The 10,290-nt window shown below is 45.1% G+C and overlaps 1 pseudogene; it reads right to left on the bottom strand.

Annotated features, from left to right (window-relative positions):
* Positions 1-9,083: 9,083 nt before the first annotated feature.
* On the bottom strand, positions 9,084-9,200 carry LOC126291412 (5S ribosomal RNA; annotated as a pseudogene).
* Between the last annotated feature and the right edge of the window lie 1,090 nt (positions 9,201-10,290).

The raw sequence follows: 10,290 nt of genomic DNA, 5'->3' as shown, positions 1-10,290 counted from the left end.
ACCTGTAGTTTCTTTACGTGGCTCGTAGTTGCGGTTCCCCACGATTTGCAGCCCTAGGTCATCACTGGTAAAACCGTAGCTCTATATGGTGTTCTTTTCGTTACAATGGCCAGGTCTTTGCTGATGAAGAAGGGAATTAATGCTATAGCTATTGAGAGTGAAGGCCGAAAGCAATTTGGCGTCTAGATGCACTCCTAAATACTTAACTTCCTGTCTGCATGGCAACTATTGTGCATTTACGGTTAATCGTTCTTCTGGGACTGGGCGTTTTCTCGTGAAGTACTGTGCCGAGGTTTTTCTGACGTTCAGTGTCATTTTGTTATCTTTGCACCACGTTTCAACTAAATCCAGTTGCCCCTGTCCAAGCCAAATGTTGGTTTCGTGCCGCCTCCCGCTGCTGAATGAGGCGGTATCGTATGCGCACTGTGCGGTGTCTAAGTGTGGTGCAAGTGTATGACGTTCGCATATTATGTTAAACAGTGTTGGGGAGATGACAGATCCCGGGGGTATGACAGCCTGCATTTCCCTCTTTGATGACTTTTTTCCGTACACTACTATTATATAAGTACGCCCCATCACGAAATTGTCAACTGTCTGGAAGTTCCTGTCTCATATTTCGGTTTTTTCTTTTAGTTTGTGGAACAGTTTTCCGTGCTATACCTTGTCGTATACCTTCTCCCAATCGAATTTGAGAGATTCATGTTATCTGCGATGTGCTCTGTCAGTCGCAGCACTTACAGCTCCGCTGACACCCTTCTTTGGAAGCCGAATTGCTCTGCTCTAACGGTGCTGTCTTCGTGGAGAGATCTTTCTGGTCTCTGTAGTAAGATTCGCTCGTAGATTTAGCCCATCGTTTTGAGTAGGCTTATAGATATTTTTTTTTCATTCCTTCCTCTTAAGGAGGAAGGCGAGCTGTTTGAGTGCCTTAGGGATTGAACACTATTCAGCCATGGGGTGTATGTAGGTTCTTTTTGGCTCTACGTATTTCTTTTTCAGGGGGGATACTTATATCTCCCAATTGAGAGTTTATTTGCAGGAAGTTTGGGGCACAACTCCGGTATTCACCTAACGGCCTAAGGAAAACCGGCAAAACCAGGTCAGAGCTGCTGGCGTTGACACTTTTTGCTTCCCATAGCGCTTCTCTGAGGAGGCGCTATGTTGCTTTGTTTTGACTAGTCAGCGCTTCATCGTTATTCCTGCCAACTTGCGCTTCGGGGCGGGCCTATCTTCTATGGTAGCGATAGAACTGGCGTTGGTGTCCTTCTTCTTCTTCTTCTTCTTCTTCTTCTTGTCTCCTCCTTTCCAGGTGTCTTTGAAATTCGAGCTGTTAAGCCGCTTTCTTTGCCAGACCTCGAGCTAGTTGCGTTGATACTCGTTGTCTCGATCTTCCGCCTTCTGGGCTGTCTTAATAGCACATCAGTGTTGACTAAGTTGTCGCGCCAGTAGACAAACTCCCGAATATGTACCTCTTGGTCTTCTTGGTTTGCGGTGACACCCGTCGTTTTTATGGCACGGTTTGTCACATTTTCTTCTTTTTTGAGGCGCTTTCAACGAGCAGCCATCCGTTTGGGATGCCGCAACGACGCCCGTTTATGGTTCGTCGGTACATATGGGAGCCGCGTCTGGCGGGCGCGGACCGCGGAGGGAAAACCCGATGCGACGCGGACGGACTACGGAGCTCCCAGCACCTTACAGGCATAATTAGTGGACTAGATCCATCCAAGGACCATTCTCGGATAATACCTGAAGAAGACAGCGAGTTACGCCATCGAAATATCGTGCGAGAACGACGCGAACATCCGGCAGAAATCCCGTTTCTCAAAATGTCAACAGATCTCCGGGAAAGCCTGAAGAACTACACGACTTTACTCATTTATTTTTCATATTCTGTAGAACTAGGCGATCCAAAGCTACTTGTCCGTAGAACAAGTCGGTATCTACTTAAAGAATGCTGATTAGAAAATAATTATGCAATTAAATAAAGAATTAACAAAAAATGGCTAAAACGGTGAGATAGCATATCAACAACACATTACATAGAAAAGCTTTTGACCACTATGAAGCACGCCCGTACAGAGTAGATGCACTGTGTCCCAAGAAAACCATTTATCTTTCTTATGAATACTGTTTCTTTTCAGTTCTTCTTGAATCCTAATGAAAACGAAACCTGATGTATAGTGCATATCATTATGTACAACACTTCCGGATGTGTTACCTAAGTGTACATAATTTTTCTATCTAGTGTTCACTGATTTGATATTGGAGTTTCTCCTGAGTAAATAGTAACAATAACAAATTCGCTAATGAGGTATATGTAAAGGGACCGCAGAGTCACTGTACGACGGCCTACAAAGTTCGTGAACTGGCATAGCTGATCAGTCTGATCACTCATTTGTGGGATGAGAATATTTCTGACGAGTGCATGGAGTCTTCGTCTTTTAGTTTCACAGTCATTGGAGATCATTCTTATACACTCCTGGAAATTGAAATAAGAACACCGTGAATTCATTGTCCCAGGAACGGGAAACTTTATTGACACATTCCTGGGGTCAGATACATCACATGATCACACTGACAGAACCACAGGCACATAGACACAGGCAACAGAGCATGCACAATGTCGGCACTAGTACAGTGTATATCCACCTTTCGCAGCAATGCAGGCTGCTATTCTCCCATGGAGACGATCGTAGAGATGCTGGATGTAGTCCTGTGGAACGGCTTGCCATGCCATTTCCACCTGGCGCCTCAGTTGGACCAGCGTTCGTGCTGGACGTGCAGACCTCGTGAGACGACGCTTCATTCAGTCCCAAACATGCTCAATGGGGGACAGATCCGGAGATCTTGCTGGCCAGGGTAGTTGACTTACACCTTCTAGAGCACGTTGGGTGGCACGGGACACATGCGGACGTGCATTGTCCTGTTGGAACAGCAAGTTCCCTTGCCGGTCCAGGAATGGTAGAACGATGGGTTCGATGACGGTTTGGATGTACCGTGCACTATTCAGTGTCCCCTCGACGATCACCAGAGGTGTACGGCCAGTGTAGGAGATCGCTCCCCACACCATGATGCCGGGTGTTGGCCCTGTGTGCCTCGGTCGTATGCAGTCCTGATTGTGGCGCTCACCTGCACGGCGCCAAACACGCATACGACCATCATTGGCACCAAGGCAGAAGCGACTCCCATCGCTGAAGGCGACACGTCTCCATTCGTCCCTCCATTCACGCCTGTCGCGACACCATTGGAGGCGGGCTGCACGATGTTGGGGCGTGAGCGGAAGACGGCCTAACGGTGTGCGGGACCGTAGCCCAGCTTCATGGAGACGGTTGCGAATGGTCCTCGCCGATACCCCAGGAGCAACAGTGTCCCTAATTTGCTGGGAAGTGGCGGTGCGGTCCCCTACGGCACTGCGTAGGATCCTACGGTCTTGGCGTGCATCCGTGAGTCGCTGCGGTCCGGTTCCAGGTCGACGGGCACGTGCACCTTCCGCCGACCACTGGCGACAACATCGATGTACTGTGGAGACCTCACGCCCCACGTGTTGAGCAATTCGGCGGTACGTCCACCCGGCCTCCCGCATGCCCACTATACGCCCTCGCTCAAAGTCCGTCAACTGCACATACGGTTCACGTCCACGCTGTCGCAGCATGCTACCAGTGTTAAAGACTGCGATGGAGCTCCGCATGCCACGGCAAACTGGCTGACACTGACGGCGACGGTGCACAAATGCTGCGCAGCTAGCGCCATTCGACGGCCAACACCGCGGTTCCTGGTGTGTCCGCTGTGCCGTGCGTGTGATCATTGCTTGTACAGCCCTCTCGCAGTGTCCGGAGCAAGTACGGTGGGTCTGAAACACCGGTGTCAATGTGTTCTTTTTTCCATTTCGAGGAGTGTAGTTAAGACAGCAGCGTTCGAGGTCTGCACAGTAGCTTGAATGCGATACTTTCAAGCAAATCTTCCATCCACTGTCGGTCCTAACAACTGTGTCATCTGTCATTTTCAGTGGTAGTCCAGTGACATGCAGTGTGCCGCAAAATTCACTGGTCCCTAGGTAGTGCTTCATACAAAAGATTGAATTTATGTTTCATTACAGTTCAAACAATACTTACAATTATTTTTTTATGTTCAAGCTGTTTACCGTCTTCATTAGCACATCTTTGAAATCTTTTTGGAACACTGTTACATCCTCACGGATAGTGTGGAATCTGAGTCAAAATCGTGAAATGCGTCGTGTATGTAGTCTTTCTGTTCAGCAATGGTCTGAGGCTTTTGAGAATAAACAGAATACTTGACGATACTCCTTAGAAAAAAAATCCATGGGCGTGATATCTGCTGAGCGTGGAGGCATGTCAATATCTGCCCTTCGATCAATCACTTTTTTTGGGAAGTTTTGTTTAAATAATCGCGGACGGCAGTGGAATAATGTGGCGGAGCACCATCGTGTTGGAAGTAAATTGCTTGAAAGTTTTCACAACATGTCTTAAGTCCTTGTACCACAATAGCATATACAAATAATCATCTCGCGTCACTGTTCCTTTAAAACAACAAGTATGCCAAATGATGATATTTCCCCGCCCCCCTCCCAAACAAAAAGAATTCGCACCAGGTTGATTTAGTGGCTGTTATAACAAAAGGTTTTGGTTGTCAGTATACCAGTAAGTGCAGTTATTCCTGTTAATTTGTCTGCTTAAGTTAAAAGCGGCTTCTCCAGACCACACAATTTTATTGATAGGTTAGGATCATGTTTCTGTTGATCAAGCATCAATTCACAGAACTGAAGATGTCGATCTGGATCATCTTCAAGTAACCCGTGTCACAACGTGGAATGTAAACTTTAAACTTCTGTTTGTGTAACATTATTTGTACTGACGTTCGTGATAAATCCAGCTCATTTGCTAATCGTCGTTTTGATTTTCGCGTACTTTGGTTCACAGCTAAACGCATTCTTCATTCATTTTCCTCGGTTGTGGATTGTTGGGCCGCCAAATCTTGTGCATCCACAACAAATCCATGGTCTTCAATTTATCCCGTATGTTGTACACTGTTTGTCTAGACGCTGGTTTTAATCTAAAGTGTCTTCCCCATTCATTAGCCGGCCAGAGTGGCCGAGCGGTTCTAGGCGATACAGTCCGGAACCGCGCGACCGCTACGGTCGCAGGCTCGAATCCTGCCTCGGGCATGGGTGTGTGTAATATCCTTAGGTTAGTTAGGTTTAAGTAGTTCTAAGTTCTAGGGGACTGGTGATCTCAGAAGTTAAGTCCCATAGTGCTCAGAGCCATCTGAGCATTTTGAACCCATTCATTAACAACGACACTGTCACCTCTTTTTAATGCGACAATCCTTTCTTCTTTCGTTAATATCGTGACAATTTGAAAAACTACAGCTGTAAACAAGTCCCACAGGTCACAGTGTCAACAGTGCACTAGCCTGATTATTGTGATTGTTATGTTTGCCATTGCATTGTATACGAACATGACAAGGAGTAGTTATCACCATTTGGTAATAACAACTTAGCTAATTAAAACTTTCTATTGTACTACGTCTTGCTGTTATTTATGTTTTCTTTTAACCAAGTGTCCACTGACTTTTGCGCCATCCTATATATCAAGAAAAGCAACAAGCCCAAACCCCAGGTTACATTACTCCATTCAGAGCAAAATTCCTTCTCTGTTGTCACTGACGGACAACCTCCTGCTCCCTACTTTCCCGATAGCTCAACGTTTTCTCTAATCTCATAATGATCCTACATGTATTGCATATTCCACACAATCAAATTCTGCTGCTGAATCAATGGAAATACTAGCTGACTTCAACCTATCGCTTAGATTTGCTAGTGCCTCGCAAATAAAAGAATAAATGTAATTTCTATGTGGCTGCTCCTTTCCTGAAGCTAAACTGATATTCTGACAGGAAATTAAGTGTACTGAGATGTGCCAGTACTTTCCTATACATCGCTTTCACAAATGTTTTGAGAACACTGGAGCAAAGAAACTAGCTGATGCGTGTCAAAGTTCTCTCTTTCCGTCTTTATATAAATTGATTTTAGTTGTTATTATTGTCACGGACAGTAGTACAACACTAGGCACACAGTATCTCCTTAACGAGGAATACGAGCGCTTCGCGATCTCCTCAAAGCTAACACAGAAGGAAGGGAAACAACCCGGACGCCCTATGAGAGCGGCGAGCCCATCAAGAGTTCATCGTGCCTGCGGCTTATTTTCTGATAAGCCCAGGGATTTCAATCCACGTTTATATTATAAACAAAACTCTCGCGGAACTTGCTGGGGAAAAGGGAACAAACAAATTCTGCGAGAACGCAACTTGGCGGTGCGGGATGGGACGGGACTCGCAGCCACGCAGCATGAATGACTGCCGCCCGCCGGAAACTTATCACTTAAATCTGCTCCGTAAGGAGATTTAGTCTTTACAAGTTTCTGCATAATCCCCGCAGCAGAACGGGCTGTATTTGATACGGCTGCCTTCTGCCCGCCAACCGTCTCGTCTCGTCCCCAGGCAGTCCGCTCTGATAACTTGGGCTCCGAGGCCGCAGGGAAGCCATCGAGAGTCTCTCAGGAAAGTAAAGTGATCTACCGCTAATTATTCCCTCATCGAGCACTTTGCAATGGAGCTATAGGCACTTGATGGCTGAACTTCACGTCGTCAAGTAACTACACTACGCCACCAACAATCTGACGACGCACTTCCTTCTTTGTTTGAAGGCTAATCTTCATTTCAAGCCACCTGTGGGGTTATGCGGATATTCTTTGTGGTTGGTATCATATTGTCCCTTACAGTATGAGCTCCTTTATGATATTTGCATCTCCGCTGCGTTCACGCATAATCTCACAGCTTGTTATTACGGCTTAACTAGTCAAATGGTAACTCCGCAATACGACTACAATAATGTAAATATCGAATAACAGAGAACCTTAGAAAAGACAGAAATAAGTTCTGATGATCTTCGTGTCTACATCAGAGTAACGACTGAGCTTTCCTAATCATATATTATCAATTGTCGACTCTTACATGAGGACGCTTATTTAACTATATCAAATAGAATTCTCATAACTTCTGAATTGTACGCGTTAGGACGTTAAAATTGCACGGTTAGCCGCTGTGCATAATGGGAATTAGTATGTGAACATGGTTTGGTTTAGCGACGAAGCCCACTTTCATTTGGTTGGGTTCGTCAATAAATAAAATTGGCGCATTTGGAGGACTCAGAATCCGCTCTTCACGATCGAGACGTATCTTCACCTTCAACGGGTGACTACGTGGTGTGCAATATCCAGTAACGGAATAATTGGAGCGATATTCCTTGCTGGAACGGTGACTACCAAACGGTACGTGAAGGTTTTGGAAGATAATTTCATCCCAATTATCCACGACTCTGATTCCGACAAGATGCGGTTCATAAAAAAACGAAGCTTGACGCCATCGAAGCAGTGGAATTTTTGATGACCCGCAGAAACACTTTGGAGACTGCTTTCTGGATCTGTGGTACCAAGAGGCCAATGGCATGGGCCTCAAATGGTTCAAATGGCTCTGAGCACTATAGGACTTAACATCTGAAGTCATTAGTCCCCTAGAACTTAGAACTACTTAAACCTAACTAACTTAAGGACATCACACACATCCATACCCGAGGCAGGATTAGAACCTGCGACCGTAGCGGTCGCGCGGTTCCAGACTGAAGCGCCTAGAACCGCTCGGCCACGCCCGCCGGCGCATGGGCCTCGATTGGCTGCCATATTGTCCGGATCTGAACACATATGACCCCTTTTTGTGGGGCTACATTAAAGAAAATGTGTAGGTTAACAACCACAAAACCACTTCCGAGTTGAAAACAGCCATTTAGCAGGTCATCAACAGCATCGACGTTCCGACACTTCAGCGGGTCACGCAGAATTTCGCTATTCGTCTGTGCCACATCATCACAAATGATGGCAGTGATATTAAACATGTTATAACCTAAATTCGAATGTCTGTAGTGACGGTTAAATGTCGAATAATGTGTGTACACGCTGTTGCTTGTAACTAATTTACGCTTTTTTTAAAAATAGTTCAATAATTATCACCTTGTATAAGCAGTGATGACGCAGGCGCAGTATACATTCATCGACATTTAATATAAATAAATTTGTTACAACATACTGTCAAAAAAGAAAATCTTAAAGTAACACAACAGGTAAGTACATAAATAACAAGTGTAAATACAGCTAAGCTTAGAGATTCATCCACGTGTGCTACAGCTCTTCTCTCGAACTTATACTAGGCACCTAAGCACTCCTTTACTGTTTCATATGGAAGCAAGGGTATGGTCCGCCTAGCGGCTTTTTGCTGCTGACGTCCGTCTCGGACTTTAATGCACGATTTCAGGCAATCAGTATTCGGCAGATCCCCACCATAGGACCGCTCACCTTCCCTTGTTGCAAACACTGACCCATTATTTAATATTTGTAAAATGTAACTTCCATTGTAAGATAAGTCTTTTCGTAACTGAAAATTCTTATTACCCCAGGACGCTCAATGTTCTAATAAGTCTTAATTGTTTTCCGGCAGCGTAGTATCTTCCCAGGGTTATCTCTATTCATTTAAAATCTCTCTCCTCTCGACGATTGATCTGGAGAGGGTGGGAGGGGGCGGTAGATAGAGTGATGCCCCTTCTGAAACGCCCCGCTCGAGGAGAAAGAAAGCTTCATCGTTGGTGGAACGTGTTCGCCAAGGGTCAGTTGGTCTTGTCTGCTCAAAGAATAATCTGCGATGGCAGTTTTCTGCCAAACTGTTGCTATGTCTCCTTGCTTGTTACCTTGCACAGCTGTGCCCAACATCCTTTATAATCCTTTTCATGTATTCTAAAACCAGGCTAAACTAAAGTCCTTCCGAACAGGCCACGAAGGCCCAAAGGTACCGACCGGCCGCCGCGTCGTCCTCAACCATAGGCGTCACTGGATGCGGATATGTAGAGGCATGTGGTCAGCACACCGCTCTCCCGGCCGTATGTCAGTTTCCTAGACCAGAGCCGCTACTTCTCAATCAAGTAGCTCCGCAGTTTGCCTCACAAGGGCTGAGTGCACTCTGCTTGCCACAGCGCTCGGCAAACCGGATGATCACCCATCCTACTTCTAACCCAACCCGACAGCGTTTAACTTCGGTGATCTGACGGGAACCGGTGTTATCACTGCGGCAAGGCCATTGGCTTTTCATGTATTCTGGTCTTCATAATTTCTGTTGATTTACCTAATTACACCTAGAAAAATAGTATAACAAGGATAACATACTTTAATGCCACTGTTTCCCTGATTTTGGACCTTATCCGCCATTAGTATTTTCCCCCTCTGCCGTTTTTTTCCAGTGCCAAGTTAACTATTCCTAGACGCAGTACCATATGTTCCACTAAACTGGCCCACCTTTTACCAATGCCTTCCTATGCCAAGCTTTTCCACCTACACCTTTTAGTATCCATAGAATTCATACTTCGTCTGAACCCTTTAATTACTTTTTTAAAACCACATTCTCTTGTGGATATCCTGTGCTCTACCCTTCAGTCCCATACAATTCAGTGTTGCGGAAATATTCATTTAGGAACTTCTTCCTCACTTCCACACAAGTTTCTGGTAAGAGTGGAACTGGCACGTAAACTTGCATTTGCTTTTGGTATCGGTGCTTTGTGTCTTGAACTACGCACTTGCCTGTATGCTCATAGTCTTAATCCATAAGTACAAGCTAGGAAGTGGTAAAATGTTTTGAATACAAATACACTGGATAATCGAATGAGGCGAGTTGCACTTTTAATGGTTGCTAATTATACTAATAAATACTTTGAAAGCAATGTTAAACAATGTGTTCGCAGTTGTGTCTAATTCAAATCACCGTCTTCATCCTGCGTTCATGTGACCGCTTTTACAGACACATCTTCGTATGTAATAGACTAAAAACATATCAGTTATCTACCGTCCCAGATACACGGGAACTGAAACAAAACGTACGGGTTTTCATTGCGCCGAATTTGTCAGAATCGCCTGACTTTGCAGCGACTACTTAGGAGATGTATGTTTTGTTTAAAGTGTAATACGATACGAACTGTAGAGTTGTCGATAAAGACTAGAATAGTGTGTAGAAACATAGAAAGAAGTATGTTTCACAAAAAATATTGCAGTTTCTTATCTTCTCGTGCTGACTAACGTAGTATTTAAGGAAGGAGTCTACTCACGTTGCAGGTACGCAACCGGTATCGAAGGCATTGCAGACTCACCTGTAACAGGAAAAGAAGAACGAATGTTAATTTAC

The sequence above is a fragment of the Schistocerca gregaria genome, chromosome 1, assembly GCF_023897955.1.
Source record: "Schistocerca gregaria isolate iqSchGreg1 chromosome 1, iqSchGreg1.2, whole genome shotgun sequence".
Taxonomy (NCBI): domain Eukaryota; kingdom Metazoa; phylum Arthropoda; class Insecta; order Orthoptera; family Acrididae; genus Schistocerca; species Schistocerca gregaria.
This window is presented reverse-complemented; position numbering and strand designations above follow the sequence as displayed.